The sequence below is a fragment of the Marmota monax genome, unplaced genomic scaffold, assembly GCF_021218885.2.
Source record: "Marmota monax isolate L192 unplaced genomic scaffold, Marmota_monax_Labrador192_F-V1.1 WCK01_AAM20220418_F8-fsc00020, whole genome shotgun sequence".
Lineage (NCBI taxonomy): Eukaryota > Metazoa > Chordata > Mammalia > Rodentia > Sciuridae > Marmota > Marmota monax.
This window is the reverse complement of record NW_026692912.1, coordinates 9,697,846-9,722,750: the sequence shown is the minus strand read 5'-3', so window position 1 is coordinate 9,722,750 and position 24,905 is coordinate 9,697,846. Positions and strand designations below refer to the sequence as shown.

Here is a 24,905-nt window from a genome sequence, read left to right as displayed (position 1 = left end):
TCACCACCCTTTATTTCCAATAAGTGGCTTGGTGCCATTCATTTCAAGGGATCACTTACTAAAGATTTGTGGAAGGTCTGTTTTGCCAATGATTTTATTGACCTCAGCATACATTGTTTTCCTTTTTAAGACAAGAATGTGTACTTTTTTTTTTTTGACTTGTACTATCAGAGATCAAACCCACGCCTTGCCTATAGAAGAACTTTGGTCTTTTCACTTAAGAGAACCACATTAGGGCTTTTCTTCGGTGTGTACATATTGCCAGTATCGCTCTCTTGCCCTTTGTGTTCAGTATAAAGTACAACAGTTTTCCTCCAGCACAAGTCCTGGGATACAGCAACAGCCAATGTGACAACCAAGTGACTGCTTGGTGGCTAACAGGCAGATAGGGCATATCACGGATGTCCCGGTGTCTAGTGGATCTACTGGACTAAAGGACAGCTCACATCCTAGGCAAACTGGAGTGAGATAATGCAAGATTTCATCACCCAACTCAGAATGGTGAGCAATTGAAAACTTACAATTTATTTATAGGCTTTTCTCCATTTAATAACACTTAACATTTTTCTGATTGTAGAGGAAACTGCTGTATTAATAAAGGAGATCTTTATTTTAATTAATTCATCAATTAATTTTTCAAGATGGGGCCTTACTGTGCTTTCCAGGTTATTCTCAAACTCTTGGGGCCCAAGTGATCCTCCTGCTTCAGCTTCCAAAATGTTGGGACCAAAGCTGTGTGCTTCACAGTAAAGGAGTCCTTTAAAGCTGGCATCCAGGATCCAAGCTATGGGTAGGAAATGAACTGGCCATGATTGTCAGAAAGAAATCAAAGGAGTCAAATAAATGGGGATTGTTTTTCCCCCTTCAAGTTCTCTTTTCTATTTCAGCCCCTCACCATCAACTTTCCATTTCTTTGCCTTCTTTAGGAGATTCTTATTTAAAATAGTTTTTTGTTTATGATTCATGAATTCACATGTTCTTGGAGAACTATTAACTGGCTGCCTTTGAGTGATGGTAAGACTAGACTGGGATGCTACAGACTTATCTTGCAGTTCCATTTTCTCAGAGGTGTTCTTATTTGGCCTTTTTGACATACCTGTCCTACAAGGAAATCCAAGACCCAGACTCCACTCCAGTGTGCCCAGGGCATGGTGGATGAAGTTCCAAGATGCTTAAAGAGGACCCTCAGCTATGAAGTACAGGGCTGAAATCCAGGTTCAGTTGCTTCACTCTCATCAATTTTATGCTGACAGATAAGTTAATTTTCATATGGCAACACACACTTGATTCAGTGTTGGAGTCCTATTTATTTAGAGGGATGATATTAATCATTACAAATCAATTTAAAACCATAATCTACCATATATTTTAAAGATAATTGTGATTCTATCAGTGTAATCCTTTCTTGACTTTCTAAATCATCTTTTAAACATACGCACTCATTACCTTCCTCCCTTTCCTAAATATTTTTTTTTAAATTAAGAACAAATATGAGCTAGGCATTATCCTAAGCATTATATAAGAAAAAGTTGATACTTTCAAGGGACTTAAAAATCCTACTGGGAATAGAATATATATTTGGATACATGCATATTTGAGCATGTAGCATATGTTATATTGGAAAGAATTAATTATGTATATTAACTATTTAATTAAGTTTCATGGGATGGCAAAATTTTTTTCTGTAGAAAATTCCTCTGAACATCTGTTCCTTGTTATAATTTAGAAATCAACAAACTTTTTATTACTATTTTACACACTTGATACTTAGGTAAAAATTTCTATTAATCTCTGAAAATTTGATGTTAGGAATTGCCATTTGGATGTTCCCAAACTTACTGTCAATGCCTAACACATTCTTACTGATGTTAACTGAAATGTTGAACCAAAATGAATACTAAATCTTAATGCAAATGCATATCTTTATCAGCTTTTATATATCTATTAAATTTAAGGGTACACACATTGAAATTCTTAGTTAATATCTTTGTGACCTTATTTAAGTTGTGGAACACCTGGCGTCAGTCTCCTCAGCTGTTCAATGTAGACAATGCTCTCCTTACCTTACAGAAATATTCTAGGGATCCAAGATGATGAGTGAAAATTCTATGAATCCTGGTAAAAATCCAGTAGTTCTAAGAGGTCATAAATGGTGACATTTATACAGTATAAAATATTATTCCACAACTCATAGGCTTGCTATTTATGACCTTTTACAAGCTGTTATTTTATAGGTAAAATAGGAAATACTCAAGGATATTTTTAACACACACATACACACACATAAATAAACATTCTTTTGAAAAGTCATCAGATCTAATAACCAGCAATATCATTTACTCGATATCTAAGTGTAATCAGGATCATCCATGACGTCACACATGACAGGTTTTTATTTTAAGTACAAATAACATTCCATTCTGTATGGACACCCCATTTTCTTTATCCATTCACCACTGCAGGCATTCAGGATGATTTCACATCTTGACCATTATGAAAGATGCTGCAGTGAACATAGGTCTGTGCACTGATTTAATTTCCTTTAGATATTCAGAAGTGAGAATGGTGAGTCACAGAGAAATTCTGTTTTAAGTTTTGAGGAGACCCCATACTGTTTTCTACAGTGGCTGTACCAGTTTGCATAACTTTGTCTATACATTCTCTCCAATACTGACTTTTCTCTAATTTTTTGATAAGTCATTCTGATAGGTATAAGGTGATATCTCATTATATTTTGATTCTGATTTCCCTGTTGATTAGTGATGTTGATCATCTGTATACCTGATGATTATTTATCTGTCTTCCTTTGAGCACTATCTCTTCAGTTCCTCTGCCCATTTAAAAATCAGGATTTTTGCTGTTGAGATGTTTCGAGTTCCTTATGTATTTTGCACATGAACCCTTAGCCAGATGTATGTTTTGTAAGCATTTTCTCCCATTCCATAGGTTGTCTCTCCATTGTGTTGATTGTTTTTTTTGTTGCACAGCATTTTAATTTTCTGCAATGCCACTTGTTTATTTTTGCTTTGAGGATGTTATCTGAAAAATCACTGCCTGGACCAATATTAAGATACTTTTCCCTATGTTTTCTTCTGGCCATCTTACATTTAAATCTTAAGACATATCATATTTCATACATTTGATTCAAGCAGATTATGAACTCCCATATGTCAAGAGCTTTGTAATGTTTTGAACAACTAATAATAAAAAAAAATCTTAAGACATTTTGAATTGAATTTGTTATTTGGTGTGAAATAAGGGCCTAATTTCCTTCACCAATGGACATCCCAGTTTTTCTAACACCATTTATTGGAGAAACTATCCTTTCTCTGTTGTGGGTTCTTGAATCTAAAACAGGCAAACTCATGCAAAGAGTTCCGTCATGGTTACCAGGGGCTAGAGGCTGGATAAAATAGAAATGTTGGCCAAAGAGTGTGAAGTTTCAAGATGAATAAGTTCTGGAAATCTAACATATAGTATTATAATATTGCTAATTTATCTTGAGATTTGCTATGCCATTAGATTTTAAATGTTCACACTCTACAAATACAAACATAAATAGCTTTGTGAGGTGATGAATATTTTAATTAACTTGATAATAGTAGCCATATCATAAAAGATATACATATATATATATATATATATATATATATATATATCTCAAAACATTATGCTGAATGCCTTCAAGATATAAAATTTTGTCAATTGTGCCTCAATAAAGCTGTGAAAAATTTTAAAAAACAGGAAATAAAACTGATCACTTCAGGCTATTACTGATTGGTCATTTAAGAAAAAAATCTTTGAGTATTGTTATTCAGATGCTACCTTTAAACTTTGAATATATCAACTCTAAATCAAGGTTTCTCAACTTCCACGTTGCTGAAATTGTTACCAGATCGTTCTTTGTTGGAAGATGATTAGAGAATGCTTGTGCATCATAGGTATTGAACAGCACTACTGGCCTCTGACATGAATGGCAGAAGTACCTCTCCTTTGTGACAGCATTAAATGCCTCTCGATATGGCCAATGTCCCCAAAGGGTGTGAGTGCACACAATTAATTGCAGATGGGAATGACTGCTTTAAACAATAGGGACTGGAACATTCATGGAGTATTTTACAAAGCTCTTCTAAATGGATTATATATTAAATTCCCACAACTAATAAGGCTTTGAGAAATTAAGTGATTTGTGGAGATCATAAAGCTGGCAATCAGGGAAACCAAGAATCAAATATCCCCTATTCATGCTAATTCCCCTATTCATTTCGCCTTCGTGTATTATATAATCTTGGCCAGGGCTTGGAAAAACTGTGGTATCCTGATCAAGAGATCTACTTTATGTTTCTCACAGATTCACAAAGGGACCACTGAGAGAGAAAAATATGTTTGTCCTTCCCTATTATTCCACCTCTGACTCAATCTCTCCTGATTAATAAAACTGTGAGGATCCTACTGGCAGTAATCCATGTTACTCTACTGGACAATGGGTGGGAAAAAATCACTGTTTTCATTTGGTCTCCCAGTTCTCCCTCTTTTGGACTAACCTACCACCCTTACAAGGGGCTTGCTTTTCTCATCTGCAGCTGCTGTATTATAAGCCCTACTAGGTGATTTTATTACTATGTGATTCTGGAGTCTATTTCTAAGTTAAGCCAAACTAAGAGGTGAGGTAATCTATTCACCTCTGTTTTCTGGGGACTTTATTAATTTCATCTCTGAGAGTCTCAGGATCTCTCAGTCCAAAGGTGAATTTGTATTCCCTTTTTGATTGACAGGTGCTACAAAAACCTGGGCAAGCCAGTAGGTGGAAACGGAGTTCTCAAAAAAATAGAATGATTTATTGATATTAGCTCTGAAGGATAAATCAAAGAAAGGGAAATATTTAATTTTTGATAACACATATAAGAGACAGACGGATACAGATAGATAGTGTCAGAGATGAGTGAACTCCCTAGAACAACCATAAGATGATTCAGGAAGTGGTTAAGTTTGAACATCTTGATGTGACATATTGATAACAGATAAAAAATTTATTTAGGGTATATTATAATTTAGAGTTAAGAATACACATGCATTTTGTTCTGATAATGAACCTATAATAACTAAAAAATAAGTATCAATATCTTCAGTTTAGGGACAAGCAAATCAAGACTGGTTTGAATAAGTTTCCTGAAGACACACAATCATTTAATGGCACAACTATGATTTGAACTGAGATTTGTTTGATTCTAATATTTTCTCTACTCTCACCCCTCTCCCTCTGCCTCCCTAGAGGACATCTAGAAATTTTCATTATCCCAAAGAATAGGCAGTTCTTAGAGCTCTGTAAATTCCTCTGAGGAAAAAAAAAAAAAAAAAAAAAAAACAAGAGTCATTCATTGGTTTTCCACTTAATTCAATTCATGTTCAATTCAATTAATATTTATTGAGGGTCTTCAGAGGACTTGAAACTGTATAGTATTCTCAATGAAGTGAAGTTTGAACATTTCAATTTTTTCTGATATAGGACACTTTGAAGCTATTTCCCCCCTTGCTTTCTAGAGAATTTCATTGCCTCAGTCAACATCAAAGTACATTCAAGGGCAAACAGCCTTCTTTTCAGTTATCTAAGTTGTGACATTTTACCCAGAGGCTACTGATGAGGTGTAATCCACCCAACTATGATACTTCCAGACATATGTGCAAAATGTTTACAGTACATCTGTGGAGAGTACAGCCATTCTATTTTCAGGAAGCAAGGGTCTAATAAGGAGAGCTGCTAATCCTATTAGTGACTTTAATACTAGTCATAATTCTCTTTGTTAGCCATTTTTATATTCCAAATTTCCAAGAACCTTTGGCACACAAAGGAAACAATAGCATGAGAGTCTCATTTCCTTGATTCCCAACCCAAATTTCTCTCATCTGTTCCTTTATTTATTACTTCATTTATTTAACAAATATAATAGATCTGGGAACATGGAACACAATGATAAATAAGACACAGCTCTTGCTCTAATGGCACAGACAATCTGGTGGGGCAAATGAAGTAAAATATAAGAACAAAGTATGACACGGGTCCGTGCAGAGGAAGTGGAAGCATATCAAGTGGAGAGCTAACCTGGAGAAGGAGCATTCAGGGGAGACCTACTGTACAGGTGACCCCCATGAAAGTTTATCTACAGCTGAGAATAGAGGGCGATTATTAGAGGTGTGGTACCTTAGGGATGAGGCAAGATGAGGTCAACGGACCAGCAGGTGCTAAGTTACAGAGTCAAGAAAAAGTATGTGACTTAATGGAAGCATCAGAAACTTACTGTGAGTGGAAAGAGAGAGAGAGGTACAGAGGGAGAGGGAATAAGGGGGAGGGAGAGAGAGAGAGGAGAGAGAGAGAGAGAGAGAGAGAGAGAGAGAGAGAGAGAGAGAGAGAATGAAGCCAAAGGGATACGCAAGACTGGAGCATGGAAGAGTTGTTTCTGTCTTAACTGTGACATGCCTAACAGAGTCACTGAAAAGTTGAAGCAAGGGTTAGACCTATTTAGAGTTAAGAATACACATGCATTTTGTTCACTTAATATTTATTGAGGATCTTCAGAAGACTTGAAACTGTATAGTATTCCCAATGAAGTGAAGTTTGAACATTTCAATTGTTTTTGCCAGGGTTGGCTTCAGGAAGGATCCCTTATGCTACATGGGAAGATGTGTAGGCAGGGGAAGCTTCCCTGTTCAGTTAAGATGAGATGCAAACATGCCTTGGGTCAGGGTCATGTCAGTGAGTGGAGACAATGGGGCAGATGTAAGAGGTGTGGGCATGGTTATGCTCTGGACAAAGGCAGTGTTACCAGTGAATATAAGAAGCCAGGCATAAGAGACTTCATTTCAGGGAAATAATAGCCAATTGTCAACAAGGGAAATCTGGATAAAAATGGTCTTGTCACACATGGACCTTGTGGGTGGAATGTCACACAGAACTGTTATACAGGGACAAAGACAAGGATTCTTTTCCAGCATACTCACTGACTAGAAGTGTGTCCCAAGTTTCTTTATATATACAATTACTATAAAGATCTCATTAAATTATAATGTTCTTTCAATGAGGAACATTGAAATGAAATGATTGATAAAGAACTTACCCCAGCACCTGGCACATGGGCACAGAACATATTAGCTATTACTAGCTCATCTTTTCCTTCCCTTAACCTGGACTTGGTTTCTAGTATGAGGGTTTGTAGTTAAGGAAACTGTACAAAGAGATTGCTGCATTCCCTCACATCTTAGACTTGTGCTCTTGTGACACTGAGCTGAATTGTGGTGCTATTTTGGATTCGGTGTGAGCTCCTTCCATCTCATTATTCCTTCTCACATTGAGATATGTGGACCAGGTGAATCTTCCACTGGGTCTTTTGGGAAACTTATACAGATGGATCCAAACTTTGGTGTTGCCATATTGTGGTTTACCTGGGCAGACCAAGAACATGGCTTGCTCTCTCTAAAGTTGGTTTTAGTTTTAGCTGAAGACAGTCAGAATAGTACCTAGAAGGATGAGAATTTTTTGTCACCAGGAAAGTGTATGTATTTCACCTCCAGGGTGATGCCCTGCACAAAATGAAATTATTGAGAGGTAGGAAAGGCGCTGGAGACAGAGCTCTTTCTCCCTGAGTCTCCTAGCCTCTCAGGCACAAGGATCCTTAGGCTTTTAGGATCTTTCTGCATTTCTGCTTTATAACACCTTGATATATAGAAGAGCCTGGATCAGCTCATGTCAGTCCTGAGAAGACCTTAATTGATCATGTCACTCAATGATCCTTCTCTATTTCAGATGCAGAAGCAAAGGTTCAAAGTAGAGATGGAACTCACTCAAGTCTCCATCAAGTTCATGATTTAAAAAACTAAACAAATTGCTTCTGTATTGAATAAAAATGATTAATTGCATATGATCTATACCAACTTACTTTAGCCATTTATTTGACTTGTTTTTAAATCCTGTCCATACCAGGTATTGATGTATCTTTCCTACTTGACAATATAAATATGTACACATTTTTCTTTTTCTCAACATTAGCCTGGTAAATTATTGGGAACAAGTTGACTCTTCTTCACCTTTGTGTTACACATAGTCCCATGCACAAAAGTTTGTGTCTGGCATTATTGATGGTTAATAATGATGAAATGCAACCGTTGATTAGAATGCTACATCAAATCTACAGGAGAAGAAAAAGCACCAGGAACCTTGACCCGTACACAGAACCAAGAGCCGTGCTACTTACCTGATGTACACTGTTTTATTGAAACATTTTTGGGACTTTAGGGAGCTTTCCAATTTTCAAAGTTGTGTAACCCAATTACTCAAAGGAGTTGGATAAAAGAAAGCCAGATGCTGAACTTACTACAGAAAGAACTATATGAAAATGTTCAGTGGACTTCTTCCCGAATTACACATCAGTGTCCATCTGGTTATGGCAGCTCTGGCCATCCCCTGGTCTCTGGCTTATTGCATGGTAAAAATTATGCCAGAGGACAGATTCTCCAAAGCAGATTTCAAAGAGAAAATATCTAGTTCCTTATCCCAATGAGGTAACTGAGGGATGGAGAAAATTTAGGAGTATTTGTGTATAGGCTTTTCTCCACTGAAACACAGAACACCCTCAAAAATTCTCTCTATTACTACAGGAAATAACAAAATTAATTTGCTGTTTTATAAAGGAGAAACCAAGGCTCAGTAATAGGTTGCATGACTGGTATCAGATTTATGAACAGGGCTGTGAGGATGGGTTCTGCAGGTCTGAACAATACACCCACTATACACCCCCTCTAAGGTGATCATTCCCAGTTCCTGTTAAAAGAACGTGTTTTAAAACGATGCTGATTTATTAACTCAATACTTTTATTTATAGGGTCATTCTACTGGCAGTTGAATGGAGATTGATGAGGGCAGAGAATTTGGCAGTATTCTTCTCTTTGAAATGCAGATAGGATTTTCCTTATGGCTGAAGAGGAATAGAGAATGCGAGAGAGAAGTGATTCAAGACTAAAAGTGTTGACATTATTCCCCTGGAGAGAGAATGCCCTGACTGTGTGTCACTGAACCACAAGAGCTCCTCCACTCAATGGCTTCTCCATTGGCCACTGACTCATGTTGGAAGTGCAACTCATGCTTTGAGAAAGTAACTAGGAGTACGTTTTTTGACAGCTCCAGCATCAGGAATTAAGCCAAAATGGTCTGCCTGATGTTTTCTATACTTCCCAAAATATTCTGTGTCCATAAGGAAACAGGAACGTAACAACCTTCTCATGTGCTCACATAGAGTACAAGATAATAAAGTTAAATCTGGAAGAACTCAACATGGGGCATCTAGTGTTAAGTCATGGAACCCAAGGAAATCCATCTCACCTTTTGGAGTCTTTTCTCCTCACTCATAAGTTGCTTTCCGTTTTAACCACATGCATTGGAAATCATATTTATAGACTCTGGAGATGAGTAGTCCATACCATGTATTGGTGGTAGTCCATACCATGTATTGGTGGTTTTGTTTCATTTTTCCCCCCCCTCCTACCAGGGATTTTATACAGGGGCATTTAAGCAGTAAGTGACATCCCCAGCCCTATTCATTTATTTATTTATTTATTTTATTTTGATATAAGGTTTTGCTAAGCTGCTTAGGACCTCACTGAACTGCTGACTGGCTTTGAACTTGTGATCCCCTTGCCTCAGCCTCCTGAGTCACTGGGATGACAGGCGTGTGCAACCACACCCAGTTGTAAGGGAAGTTTAAACTTGAGCGGTTGCTTGGCTTTTTGGAACCTCAGATTGTCCATATGGAAAACATGGCTGATAAAATTTGCCCTTTTACTCCTTCTGAGAATGCACAGGAACAATATAAATAAAGAATTTTGTACAGTGTTTGGTACATAATAAATGTTCCTTAAATGGTGGCTGATTTCATTGTTATGGTCATATTAGACACTATTATTATCACCTGATCTTTAGTAAATATGCACTTATGGAGTAGTATAAACAGAGAGACTTTGTGGGAAGCAGCCTCATAAAAGTCATTTTAAAAAGCATTTTAGAGATATTGAAGAGGGGATCTCCCATTGTATTCTTATATTCCTTCAATTAGAAATCAGGAAATAAATTGATCTCTAGCCTTAAAACTAGAAAACCACTGTTTTCTCTAGAGAAGTACTGTTTTGTAATTATGTAACTGACTACTTTCCTCTCTTTGAATTCAATACTGGGACGCGCATATTTAAAGTGGGATAATAAATTATCATTTATATAAATACCCTTTAATTCAATGGCTCATTATACCAATGGGAACACTGAGCTTCTGAATGATATGTTCTGGGTATTTGACACCATCATTTTCTCAAATCTGACCTCTTTTATTTCTTGACAAAAAACTTTTATGGGAATTCTGTTTCTTCTGCTTCTTGCACTCTGGATGCTTCTTATGGTCCACATTTTAAAATATATATTTACCTGTATGAATATATTCTTTAATTCTGCCACAAATGCTTTACAATGGAAGAAAATTGAGCCTTAAAATTATCTGCATTTAATTGACACACTAATCTTCCTCCAACTTGTCTTGCTATAACCTGGGTCATTTATGTGATTTGATTGCCACTGAACAGTACCCACTTGTACCGACAGCTCTGAACTTCTTGTCGAACATCTAAATGTTGTTTTCAAGTGACCAGAGGCACTGTAAATGAAACATTTTGAAAATCAGACTTGACATCCTTCAGCAGGAAACTGTACTTCTTTCTGCATCTTGTTCTTGCCTGACATAATTAAATAATTAACAAGGAAAAACTTGGAACATTCCTTATGTTCCTGGCACTTCTCTATGTTTGTATGCACTGTCTTATTTGATCTCCACCATAATTTACCTTTTCATCTAGCCAAGACATCTGCCATTTACACCAGGCTACTTAAGCACCAGTCATAGCAACTCTGGTTTTAGGGATAAAACATTGAACTGGTAGCAAGTTTCTAAGTCATGTGTACTGAAAAAATTCATCTTAACGTCTTCCTTCTTTCTCCCCAGTTATAAAAAAAAAAAATTCATCCAGATGTGATAATTCAAAAACCAGTGGTCCTGAAATCCATCTATACAATGGAATCACCTGTGGAGCTTGATCAACTATTGATGTCCTGCTCTGTCCTCAGAAATACTAACGTAATTGTTCTGATCTGTGTTCTGGGTATCAGAGTGGCTTAAAGCTCCCCAGGTGGTTTAATGGACAACCAAATATGAGAAAGATTGACAAATTCTCTAAGTATGTGCTTGAGTCATCAACCTCACTTCCCCTGCCCTAGGGATGTTTTTGTCATGTTCTCCCAGAAGTTGCAAGGCCCCTAACCCAGCATCCTGTTCCCTTTTCTGTGCCTTGTCATCCAGCCTCCCTGGTGACTATCAGAATTATTTCAATAAAGTACAGATTTGACCACAGCCTGGAATAAACCTACCCATATTTTCCCAACACTATAAAGACCAAGTTCTGCGTCCACATTTACTCCCTGCTAAGATCTTTCCCCTGAGTAGACCCTATGGTTCCAAAGCTCCATCCTGTGCTCAAGCTGTAGCCTCTGCCTGGAACTTACCTCCTTCATTTTGCAAAATCTAAAAGTCTAGCAACCATCCCACAGAATGTGGTTCAGATGTCACCAGCCTGAGATTTTTCTTGTCTGATTCCATTGATGATGAAATCAGTGCTCCCTTCTCTATGCTATCAAAATACTTATAATTTTATGGCAAGAACAAAGCTATCAAAATACTTATAATTTTATGGCAACATCACCAGTGCTGTCTTATGAATTCACTGAGAGTAGAGAAAACTTCATGCATTTCTCTCTGTATGGATATGGTATGTATTATAATAGAATTGTTATAAGGAACTAATAATAATATTAAATAAACATGTTTATGAATACTTATTGTTTTATTCTGATGTGATGTACTTTGATTTTTTTTCTCCATTTAATGGAAGTAGGATAGTTTCATCCCTAGGAGAGATTTATAACATTGTGTCACAGAGAGAAAATAGCTGGCTTCTGGGCCACTATACAATTGTTTCACTGAATTTTGGAAAACAAGTTAAACTTCTGACAGCTCTCTTTTGAAATCTATAAAAGAGATGCAAACATTTTGCAAAATTGCATCACAGAGTTATGAAACTGCTTAGAGATAATGGCTGTAAGATGCTCTGCATAATCTTTTCCCCCAGCAAGTACTTAATAAATTCTTTTTTTATTTTCCTTCTCCATGAAGCCCACCTTGCCAAGGCCAAATCTCAGCAATGCCTGTCTATCCCTTTGTTTGAATTTATGTACTTATAAATGTTTTTTTAATTACTAAGTATTCATTGAAGGTCCAATATATGACATGCCCATCTTTAAAGTGCTGTATGTGACATGTCTCACAATTATTCGTTGTCAATGCCTATGTATTATTTATTTATTTATTTATTTATATTATTTGCATGATAGATTGTATAGACAGGGAGATATACATGGGAGAAGTAGCACAAAGCCCTGCCCTCAAGGAGCTTACTTTCTACTTGGAAGAGAGAGGGGGAATAAACAAAATAATCTGATGTATAAAATACGTGATGGAGGTAAGTGCTATGGATAAAAATAAAGGAAGAAGAGGAACAGAAAATGAATACTGGGACAGAGCTGAAAGTGGAGTGGTCAAGTATGTCCTCACTGTGAAAGTCCCAGGTTGGTGACGACCTGCAGAGGGTGGGGAAATGAGCCATCCAGAGTCTGGGGATGGAATTCCAGATGGAAACAGCAAGAAGGCAGAATGGCCAGAGAAGAGTGGCAGGGGTTGGGGTCCATGACGAGCACAGGAGGGGACAGAGGCCAGAGGGACCTGTCAGTGTGGTAAGAACTATGGATGTTTCTCTGAGTGAGGCAAGAAGCCTCTGGAGAATTCTGAGTACAAGAGAGACATGATCTGATATGTTTACCAGGATCACTGTGGTCAATCAGTTGAGACCAAGCTGTGTTGGGCAAACTCCAAGGCAGGGAGACCAAGAGTGAATCTGGGTGAGAGAAGATGGAGACGTACACCTGGCTGGCAATGAAACAGGTGGTGGGGATAAAACAGCTGGATGCAGGATGCACTCTGGAGGCAAGGAAAACCAGTTTGCCCTGAGATTAGGCATGGAGTGTAAGCAAAATAGACTGTTTGTTCTAAGCAACAGGAAAGATGAAGATGCTGTGAGCTGACACTGGAAAGTCCATCCAAAAAGCAGGTGATTCATTTTTTGAGCACTCAGTTTGCATCAGGGACACTGTATATGTAGTCCCATCCAGCATGCTTTCAATATTCCAAAACAAGAATTTGTTCATCTTGAAAAGTTTGTACTGCATTAGCTCTATTTGACTCTATTGGTGGAGAAATATGGGGATTTTAGGTCTGAGAATAACAAATTTGAGGTATCCAAAGAAAAATATCAAGTATGCAATTATATATACTAAGCTGAAGTTTAGAAAAGTGGTCCAGAAAAGGGTCAGGGGGATAGAATTGTTAGTGTGCAGGTGGCATTTGAAGCTCGGTGAGGGAAAAGTTCTCCAAGAGAGTGAATTTAGATAAAGAAAAGAGGAGTCCTTGTTTTCTTTCTTTATCAATCTGTAGATAGTCGTGTCCATTTCATCAGGATTTTACAATGACATATATATAAATACGGCAACACATGACATGTCCTTGAAAGATAGTCTCTTTCTGCCCTTTCAGGATGCTGTCCTGTGGCCTCAGTGGCTGGGCTGGGATTTTCACAGGTAGATTCCAGTTACATGTCTGCAAATGGGGAATAATCAGGTCAACAGTTCCTCTGGCCCAGATGCTTAGTTATTTGTTTGGAGCAAACAGGAAAATGCTCCCGTTAAAGGTAAGGGCTGAATGCTGGAGGCCACCAGCAGCTTTTCAGGAAAGAAGGCTTTTGGCTCAGAACCTCTTGGAGCTTCTGACTGTAAATAAAATTTGCAAAGACTTCTGCTTGGAAGTGGGGATGGGAGGTCTGAAAGTAAGTGCACTCTGTCCAGGGCAGCCTCCTGCGGAAATGATCTCCAGAGCAGAGTGCCAAAGTGCTTTCGTAAATGACTCTGGCTCACCCCTCTCCCTATCTCCTGCCCTGTATATGCAACATTTATAAAAATAAACATTTGCAGGAGGCACTTGGGAAGAGGCCAAGGTGGAGCACCCGGCAAAGAAAACAGATAAACCAGAGAACTTAGAACTTCCAAAAAGTATACACATTTTCAGAAGAGGAAATAAGGGACCTGATGGATGTTGGAAAGGGTTCTATTAGAAGATCTTTCAACTCTCTTCACCCTGACTTCTCCTCTCATTCACCATACTGTGTCCATCTCTCTTCTTCACTGAAATGCATGATTCTTGGGAGAAGGGACATTCACAGGAGTATTTGTGTTTTCATTTAGTTTATTTATCCAAAGTGATTCATTTTTTGAGCACTCAGTTTGCATCAGGGACTCTGTACATGTAGCCCCATCCAGCATGCTTTCAATATTCCAAAATAAGAATTTGTTCATCTTGAAAAGTTTGTACTGCATTAGCTCTATTTGACTCAGCAAAAATGTCACCTCCTCTCGGATGCTGTCTCTAGACCCCTGCCCTAGACAAAAACAAGACTCTTACTCCTCCAGGCTTCAGGGCTTCTCAAATTTTACACACTAACAGCTCTGTAACAGAAGTTTATGGAGCATGGGGCCTTGGTTTACTCGCCTGTACACCTACTGCTTGCAATATTGTAGGTACTAAGACCAGAATGTTGGTGTTCCCTTCACCAAATTTATATGTGGGAACCTAATACTCAAGATGATAGCATTAAAAGGTTGGGACTTCTGGAAAATGTCCAAGTCATGAGGACAAAGTTCTCTTATTGTAAAGTTGCCCTGCTCCTTCCATATGTGAGGACACAGAAGCCACCATCTATGAGAAGCAGCCCTCACCAGACATTAAATCTACTGGCATCTTAATCAGGGACTTGCCAGCCTCCAGAACTGTGAGCAAAACATTCTGCTGGTCATTAATTACCCAGTCTAACAAATTCTGTTATAGCAAACGGAATAGACTAAGAAAGCAGACATTCAATTACTGTGAATAATCTGCACAGATTTCATAGTGAATTTTGTACATTATTTTACATCTGGCTCTACAGATAAATTGTGAATATTTTGATGGAAATAATAATGTCATTTCTTTCTTGGTTTCTCCATTTTCTGGCATGTAAAAATCTCTTGGTTAATGTTAATGGAGTAAAGAGAGAACCAAACTTATTTTCTATGAGTCTCTTTTAAATTGTTTTCTACTTCACTCAGTAAAATATATTACTTTATTATATAAAATGTTCTACATAAGATATAGAAAAAAAGCAGAGAACCCTTGAAAAGTAATACACACAAAAATAATGACGCTGTAACCATGTTGCTCTCATTATCAGCAATAAATACTGTCTGCTGGATTCACCAATTCAAAATTATCCATTGAGCACCTACTATGAAGAAGAGGTACAGTCAAAGGCCAGCTCTAAGAGCACAAAACAGGGGCTATGGAAGAACTAGGAACGTTCAGACTTTTGTCACCAAAGAACGACTCTGGGAAGAACAAATGCTAAAGCTAAAATATGATTTGGACAAGATCATGTGGTTCAGTGATAAGTGGCCTGGGATTTGGCAAAGCATAAAGAGTAAAATTTGGAGGGTAGGAAGTAGTTTACCCAGGCAGAGGGATCAGCATATGTTAAACATGTAAGTGATGAAGTGAAAGAACACTGAGGGAAATAATAGAAGTTCCAAATGGTCAAAAAGTCGACTGCAGACAGGCAGGGACAGCAGCAGAGAGAACACTGAGAGGAGGCAGGCCTGTCAAGTCAAGCCCTGCAGTTCATGAGACCTCCAGAGCTTGCCTGCTTTTCTTTTCTCAATTCTGACCCCTGTATCTTCTCCACTGTGGTCTTTGAAAACACCCAGAGGCAACAGTAAGACAGTAATCCACTAGAATGACTAATAAACTGATGGGCAGAGAAACAAGGTCAGTTGAGCATCCCTGTTTGGTAGAAGAGCTGGAGTTCAATTCCATACTCTCAAATGCAAATGATGGCACCAAGAGAGGAAACTAGACAATGCGTCTTATATCAACCATGGTTAAGTCCCATTGTCGTAGTCAGTGTCTTCAAAAATTATTCTCTGGTTCCAACTGTGCTGTGCAGGAAAGAGATCTAGGACTGACTCATGCTGTCTTCCCCTAAGGGTGAGGGAGAGAGGGTCAGCAGGCCCACCTATCATGTATCTGGTATTGCCTGCAAACATACTGTAACGGTCTCAGTTACACCACACAGACCACTCTTGTGAATTCGTGATGATGATTTTTCATTTACTCCTTTTCCTTGTTGGAACATTTCTTCTTCATGACACACACCAGAGGTTTTCCTAGAAATCCAGAAGACTGCTAGTGTAAGCCAGTCAGGCTGGTGATTACGAAATTCTCCAAATTCAAAAATGGTTTGTTCAATTCAGGCAAATGTGGAGAGAACTCTTGCCACCAACCCGTAGTCCCAAATTCATGAACTACTTCTGGCTCTCATTAGGCTTTTTAAAGAGAGAAATTGGGTGTTTTAATCTTTGTGCTGCCAGAATCTAGCACAGTATCTGACATATAATTATTTTTTAGTAAATGCATGCAGATTAATTGGAATACTATCCCCATGGTTACATTGTCTGATACATGCTGTATATTAGGGAATTATACTTCATAGTTGTGGACTATGTTTTTTTTTTCGTGTGTGTGTATGTGTATGTGTATTTTCTACAAAGCCTGGCACAGTATCTAGTGCTTTGTAAGGTCGGATCAAGCAATGCCTGCTTAATATCATCTTCTGGATTCATGTTTCCCCAAAGTAGTTGGTGAATCATTTGTATCAAAACATTAGAATCAAGCAGGAATAATTTCTTGGCTCTACTGCAAGACCAGTCATGTAACTTTTAACAAGCTCCTGTTTCTGACATGAAGAAGCTAGAGAACCACCTTCTAAACCAAGAACCACTGGAGGAGAGAATGAGGTTTATGTCCTTTGGCTGTTTTGTAATGCATTATAATGCCTAGTTCATAGGTGGCTGTATTTTTATTGAACAGACATTTCAGGGACAGCTTCTTACCAGATATGACTGTCCACCTGATAATTTTAAGCCAAGGTCATTGAGAAAACATAGTCCCACAAGTGAAATTGTATACCATAGTTTGTTTTCAGCAAAGTGCTTCTGAAAGCTAAGAGCATGTCTCAACTTTCATGGAACTGCAAGTTCCCAACACTGCCCACTTTTGAGATCCTTCTTAAACGTATGCTACTCATTTACTATCAAAAGTTTCTGAACTCAAGACTACCTAGTATTTTGACTTCAATCGGGTTCCCTGGATTCATAGTTTGGGGCAGAGATTTGTACTTCAAAAGTTCCTCAGGAAGTGCTCTGAGGAGACACACCAGTGTGGGAGGGATGGGGGATAGAGATTTCAGGACTAGGGAGAAGCTGAGTTCTGATGCATACACACAGAGGTCTCAACCAGTTCCAGGGGAGCACTGGAGTAGGGATAGCCCCGCAGAATTGTCCCACATGAGGCTAAGAGGCCAAACATTTGGACCCTACTCTGAAAAGTCATTGGATGAGGTGTGACCCTGGAGAGGGCTGTTACCTTGGGCAGGAGGCTCCCTTCACTGGAGGACAATTGGTAGTTTAAAAACTGACAGGAGCAGTTCCAAGATCTAGGAAAATAAGGTATTGGTTCCAAAGTTGCAATGACACACCTCAACATAAAATGTAGAAATTGTATGTACGGTGATCAGTTTCTGCAGAATGGATAATTTGAAAATGGTAGACTCTGGTGTCAATAAAAATGAATTAGCATAATGCTTCTTCCTTTTACTATATACATAACCTGCATAAGTCACTTAATTTTTCATAATCTCGTGTTTTCATTTATAAAGTAATATTTGCCAATGTCCATCTTTCAGGCATCTATCTATCTATCTATCTATCTCACACTTTTGCCTCTTCCCCCTTTCTCCTTAGAGGGCATTTAACATTAGTTTAACATGCATTTATTCATCAAATATGTCTTGGATGGTTTGGCTAACTATATACCTATAAAACTAAAATGACTTGGGGACAGCTAGAGTATCCCCTGAGTATGTTTTTTAAAAATGCCTTTAAAAGTAATATTTAAAGGCAGTATATTTAACAAGTTTCACAAATACAATGAAAAGTAATTGAAGAAAACAATATGAAATAAATAATATTATCTATTTACAACAAGTGCCAATACCCTGTGTGGTTCAGATTGATAGGTGAACAAAGTAGATGAAAATCCTTTGCAAAGCAATGGAAATAAATAAGTTAGAAAGAGATGAGTAAGGGGAAAAAAGTAAAAATCTGAGACAGGATGCAAGTTGGCCTTTGAAATAGGATGATCAGCATCAGCTTCATTGCAAAAATGTCATTTATATGAATGCTGAAAAAGATGTGAGTCCAATTTGAAGAGAAACATCTTAAGTAGAGAGAACAGCCAGGACAAGGTCCCAAGGCAGAGGGCCTGCCATTCAGGGAGCTGCAAGGAGTCAGACTGAGAGACAAGTAGATAAAGTCATTAAGGTGTGGCCCCTTGATTGCACCAGCCTCTCCACTGGCACCCGGTCCAGCCCCCCCGCCCCAAGACCCCTCTGCACCCCTGTGCTCTGATGGGGTAGCCAGACTTTTACATATCCCTCCTCACTTTCCAGCTCCCCACAAAGAACATACCATAGCCTTTTATTCCAGCTCTCCTCTTTCTGTAGAAACCACAACAGTGAATTCTGTCTGGAAAGAATCACCAGGATAGAATAAAAAACATACACATGGACAAAATCTAAGTCACACACAAGCTTGGTACTGACATCCCCAAATTCTATGTTTCAATCACAAGCCTGGAACTGACATCCAAATAGGCTTCTCTGGGAGAGCTCAAGGCTAGGTCCCCATCTTGCCTCAGCATGTGGATGGAAGTCACCAAAAGAAACTGATCTCGAATGTTTCCACAATTGAATGTTTCATCCTGGAGCGCAATTTGTGAAATGGAAAGAAGGAGTTAGGATCCGTGGTGTAAATAACAATGCTGCCCCTCAGACTTCTTCCCACCCTGGGATCTGGATTCCACTTGGGTTGTACATTCTGGTAGACGGATGAACCCAGGGCAACCATGATCAGTCCTTGAGAGCTGGAATTTCATAACCTAGCTCTTTTCAGGGCACGATAGGATGAATTTAATAGTTGCAGCTTCTCCTGAAAGACCTGTGTGGGGTTATGATGTTTCTGAGGCACTACTCAAACAGGAGTTTGACCTCTGTTGGGTTCCCCAGGGTCTCTAGCAATACTTTTAACTTTGCTATCAAATGACTGTTATTTGGGTTTACAGTACCTCAAATTTCCCTCTTCTGTAATAAAAAGGCTTGTATCTAGCTCACGAAGACAAAAGATTGGACACCTGGCTCTTTGTTTATTAACTCTGTGACCTGACGCCTGACATTGAGACATTCTGTGCTCCAGTGTTCTTGCCTGACTAAGCTTTGAGAACACATTTCTGCAAACAAGCTTTGCTGGAGGCCCGTGAAGTACTATTCATATGAAAGAGGCATTGGGACTTGCTGGTAGTGCTGTCCACTGAGGTCTGTTCCCTGCTGTGAAAATTCTATAAAATCTACAGCAGTCACTTAAATTTCCCTATCCATGAAAAAAATATAAGGTACTCACAGCAAAAAACTTCATTATTCTACCACAATAATAAGTGTACTCTTTGTGGGGTCATTCCCTCTCATCCAAATACACACAGGAGAGTTGTTGAATTACCTTCTTACCCTTCATTAGAAGAATCCATTTATGCTAATAATTAGCATAGGACTTAGGATCCTTCATTCACTAGCTGTGTGATGTTGGGAAAATTCCTTCTCTGAGTCCAAATTCTGCAAATTGGGAATAATAATGCTATTTGTATGTGGATTAGATTTAAGGAAACAATGCATATGATTGTTTTAGACTGCCTAAAATATACCAAACACATAAAGGTGACTATTATTATTATTTTTATCATCATTATCATTATCATCACTGTTGTTATTATTAATATTTTTAGATAAACTTTGAATGCTACATAATTATATTTTTAAAGTTAGGCACTGAAATTAAGTCTGGCAAGAAAAATCGCTCTCTGGATCCTTAAAGTTGATGATCTTGATTATGATATTGTTAATATATTTGCTTGCAGATCACTATTTTTAAAGAAAACCATTCCAGTGCATTATTCTGATCTAAGTGTTGAAAACAGGGTAGGGGAGAAGGATGGGGAGGGATTGAGCCATCAGGTGAACTGAGAATCCATTGTAATTAAGGTGCTGGGCTAAGAATAGAATTGAAGCATTTGGATTCAAATCAATATATACTTAAAAGTCATAAGCCTTTTAAGTGAAAGAGAAAATGACTCTTCAAGCAATTCTTTCTATCACCGTGCAGTGACCCCTCTGATTCTACATATAACCCCCTAGAGACTGCCAGGTCCAGGACACTTTTCCCAGTTGTTCCCAGTTCATCATGCCCAAATTATAACCTGAGGCCTTTTCTCCCCCAAAGTGTTTGTTGTTGTTGTTGTGTTTGTTTTTAAACTTGAGGTTTACATAGAGGCTTTGTAGCAATGCAGCACTTCATGAAATTTTATGATCTCATAGACCTCTGTTTGGATCTAGCTCTGACATTTTCATTGACTGTGTGACCTTAAGAAGATTCCTAACATCTCTTTACATCTTTTCCTCATTGCAGTGTGATGATGCAATGAGATAACTGATACTGTGTCTTGAGTATATACCATGTGAACGATTAAAAAAAAAATCTATGCATGGAATCTAATCTTAGGTGATAGATACCTCTCTGTCTCATGAGGGTTCGCTCTCCCCTGCAGGAGTAAAGAGTAGTGCAAGAGAGGCAAGCATGAGGTGGTTAGGTTCATGTTTTAGGAATCAACTTCAGGATAGACCCTCCAGACACATTAAAATGCAATTCTTGGGCTGGGCGTGTAGCCCAGTGGAAGAACGTGTGCTTAGTGTGTGAGAGAATTCAAATCTCAGCACTAAAAGAAGAAAAAAGGCAATGAACCAAATAACAACATAAACCAAAACAAAACAAAAACACAAGTCTGTCCTTGGCCATGCTGTTATTTTATTACTCTGATGTTCTCTGCCTCTGTTTCCACATCTATGCATGCGACAGCTGTGAGGGGCAGAGGAGCTCTGTGTGGGCAGACCTGGCTGTACAGTTCAGCCCACAATGATTGCTCAATTTGTGACAGCTTTTTATTGTTATCATTGTTGTATTTCAGGAGCAGCAATATGATTGTGCTTATCTGTCATGGCCTCTCATAGGGAGAAGACGCACAGGTTTCTCTAGGCAATAGGAGCAACTTGAGTAAATGTGATTGGAGTGGAGGCCAAGATTAGCAATGCAGCACTTGGGGCACTGACTACACATGTCAGTGGACAGCACTCGATCAATGGGACAATCAGGAAGTAACGCTGAGCTTTGACCTGACCTCCACTCGCCTTCCCTCTCCACACACATAAGGGCAGAACCAAAAATAGAGGAAGGTACAGATTTTAATTCCCCTCAAGGCTGCCCATCTCTGTTGCTAGGACTGTGCCTTCATGTTCTCTCTCAAGGCAGAGGACAAGTAAGCAGAAAGAAATGAGGGAGTTGAACCTTGGAGGGTTTCAGAGGTGAGAATTTTTAAAGAGCATTTCTGAATGCCCACTGTTTCTTTCTTTCCAAATTGGGGGGCGGGGGCTGATGCAGTACAGGGCACAGCCTGAATATACCCTATAAAACAAGGGGCTAGAGTGAAAAGGGATCCCAGAACATCAAATGGAGCTTGGTAAGTTTGCTTAGCTCCTTCTTTTGGGGAAACTGATGCTCAGGAGGCAGAAAACTTGGGTAAAATTATACAACCAGAAGGTAGTAAAGGCTATGGTGGATGAGAGCCCAGGATTTAGGGCTCCCAACTGGATGCTGACTTTCCCATATTATTCTGTTGTTCGCCTCCACAGTGGGTATCATGAATGTGTAAAACTGAAGGATGCCTTAGCCACAGGAGGCTCCTCTGCATATAGATGGAAATACTGAAGTCCAGAGAGAAAAATTGTCCAAGGTAGCAGCAAACAGATGGTACCTTACAATTAGAATGGATGTCTCTGTACTCAGACATCACACTTTGTAGCCTGCTGTCCCCCACTGCTGCAGAAAGTCCCAGGGCTGCAGAACCTCAGGAGAGGTATCAACTCCTTCTGTTTTCTGCCAACAGCCCAGGAGTCAGTCTTAGAAAACCTCAGCCTCACTGAGCCTGTGCTTGGCCATGTCCCAGTTTGGCCCCATGGGCTCCCAGTGGCAATTCCCATGAAATAACTGAGAAGAACATAGTAGAAAGGAATAATATCTTTTATTAAATCTGCTTTCGGCTTATTGCCTGCTGTCCTATCTTGGCCCGTTCAACTTTTTCCTCAATTTTTTTTGGCTCTTAAGCATAAAGTACAGGTGCTGAGCTTGGGATCCTAGAGTTCTCCAGAATGCTGACCCCAGGGTGAGCAATCTCCCAGATGCTCCTTTTACCTGGCACACAAAACAGCTGAATATTGCTGACCAGAGCTTCTGAGAGAGGCAAGCCGTTCAGCTCCCTGGCCAGGTAGAGTGAAAAAAACCACAGCAAACAACAGCATCTGGAAACGTGCAGTCGGAGTTGGCACACTTGCAGGGGAAACGCCGCACGGTCTATTAAATTATTTCTGTAACCATGGCTCTGTCTTTAAAAGGGGAAAAATAATCACACACAATGTTTCATATTTCAATTGCAGAAGGGGGGAGGCTTGGTTTTTAACGTCAAACACATAGTTCAGGGTAAGGCATGCAGTTGGATTTGTAATTTATTTTCATGTGCTTATTTATTTATTTATAGATAGCCGAGTTCCAAAAAGGATTTGTAATTTTTTTTTTTTTTTTTGCTTTTCCAAGTTCAGTGGGGTCAAAAGATTTCATCGAATGGCTTATCACTATGCTAGAAATATGGAGGGCAGATGAAAGACGCGTCATCCTTGGCCTCTGGGGCTCAGTTGCAGGAAACAGAGATGGAATAATGATAATAATAATGATTCAGATGTGCCCAATGTTAGCATTTATCAAGTATTATCACACTACCATCCAGTTAAATCTCTTCAGGTGACACTTGGAATGTTATGGTTTAGATATGAGGTATCCAGTGTAGCCATGTCCAGAGGGAAGATGATTAGATTATGATAGCTGTAACCTAATGAGTAGATTGGTCCATTCAGTGGATTAGCAATTTGAATGGGCTAATGGCGGTACACTCTCCCCTGCAGGAGTAAACAGGCCCCAGGCCTGTGGGGCATGGCTTGAGGAAGTAGGTTTTGGGAGAGTTGTGCCTTTAGTGATTATATTTTAGTCCTTTCTTCTTATTTCTTTTCTGTGCTTTCTAGCTCCCATGAGCAGGGCAAATTTCCTCCTGTATGTCCTTCTACCATGATGCTCTGTTGCATCTCAGACCAGAGTGAGGAAGTCAGCTGACCTTGGACCAAAACTCTGAAAACGTGAGTCCCAAATAAACTTTTTCCTTCCCTATCAGGTATTTTGGTTCCAGTGATGAAAAGCTAACTAACACAGTGAGGAAATATCTTTTGCAGGTGACGCATGATTAAACTGTATGATGGGAAAGACGGCATACTCAGATCTTCTTGACTGATAATTGGTAGAATCAAACCTGGAACATCAGAATTTTTAAGTCCAAGTTGAAGTCCTTTATTGATTAGTGTGGACATTGAGAGAGAAAGAAGACAGAAAGAAAGCCTGAAATAGTTTTCAGAAGACTCTGGAAAAGAGATGATACTCAAGTCCAGCAAAGAGTCCTGGAAAGCTCCATCCATGATAGGATTCATGGAGCCTATTGATTCATAGATGAGCTAGTAGTACAATCCCAGAGTTAATGTTCACCAGGAAACAGTTTTGCCAATGGAAAGCAAGAGGTAATAAAGATGTCAATAGATAAATTCCTTTTTTCTGTTTTGCTGTCCTACCTTTGAAAGCTATCCTGATGTGCAGCAGTTCTATATGGCTTCTCTGTAGAGAAGCAATCAGCTAGGTCTTATGCAGAAGCTATAGCTAACTTGTCAATGCATACCTTATAATGGCTTTCCCTTGAAAAAAATTTTGTTCGTGTATTTCTAGAACACCAAACTCTCCTTGATTTTCTTATCCTGTTTAATCACTCTTCTCAGTCTCCTTCAGAACCTCTTAATATTGAAATTACTAGGTCTCAATTTTTGCACACTTTGTCCTCTAGGCTTGATAGTTTGGGTGTGTTGATTTTCCTCCTTCTGGTGAATAGCAAATGTACTTCTTCAGTGCAGGCCTATTTTCTAGACTTTAGACTTGCTCATTAAACCAACTGCTGAACAGTATCTCCTCCTGAGTGTCCAATCAGCATCCCAAACATAACATGGCTGAAATCAAACCCTTAGTTTTCTCCACGTACACCAAACAGACAAGAAACAAAACAATAAGAAAAAAGCAAAAATATTTCTTTCTAGCAATTTTCCCCATCTCAGAAGATGACAGTTTCAATGTGCAGGCTGCTAGAGTCATCTCTGGCTTCTTTTTGTCAGCTTTCTCTCACTATTTCCAACTCATTAGCAAATATAGCATCAAACCTTTTGTTCTCCTTCTCCACCTTTCATTCAAGGTGCCACTGTCTTTTGCTGGAATGTTGCAGTGTCTTCCTAACTATAGTGTTTTATCTGCCACTCTGTCTCCGCTACTT

General features: G+C 38.9%; 1 long non-coding RNA gene across 1 annotated transcript; it reads left to right on the top strand.

Annotated features, from left to right (window-relative positions):
- Positions 1-340: 340 nt before the first annotated feature.
- LOC124097496 (uncharacterized) lies at positions 341-24,645 on the top strand. Its single transcript, XR_006853249.2, has 3 exons — positions 341-501; positions 23,569-23,679; positions 23,773-24,645. It is a non-coding gene; the product is annotated as an uncharacterized LOC124097496 (long non-coding RNA).
- The last annotated feature ends 260 nt before the right edge of the window (positions 24,646-24,905 follow it).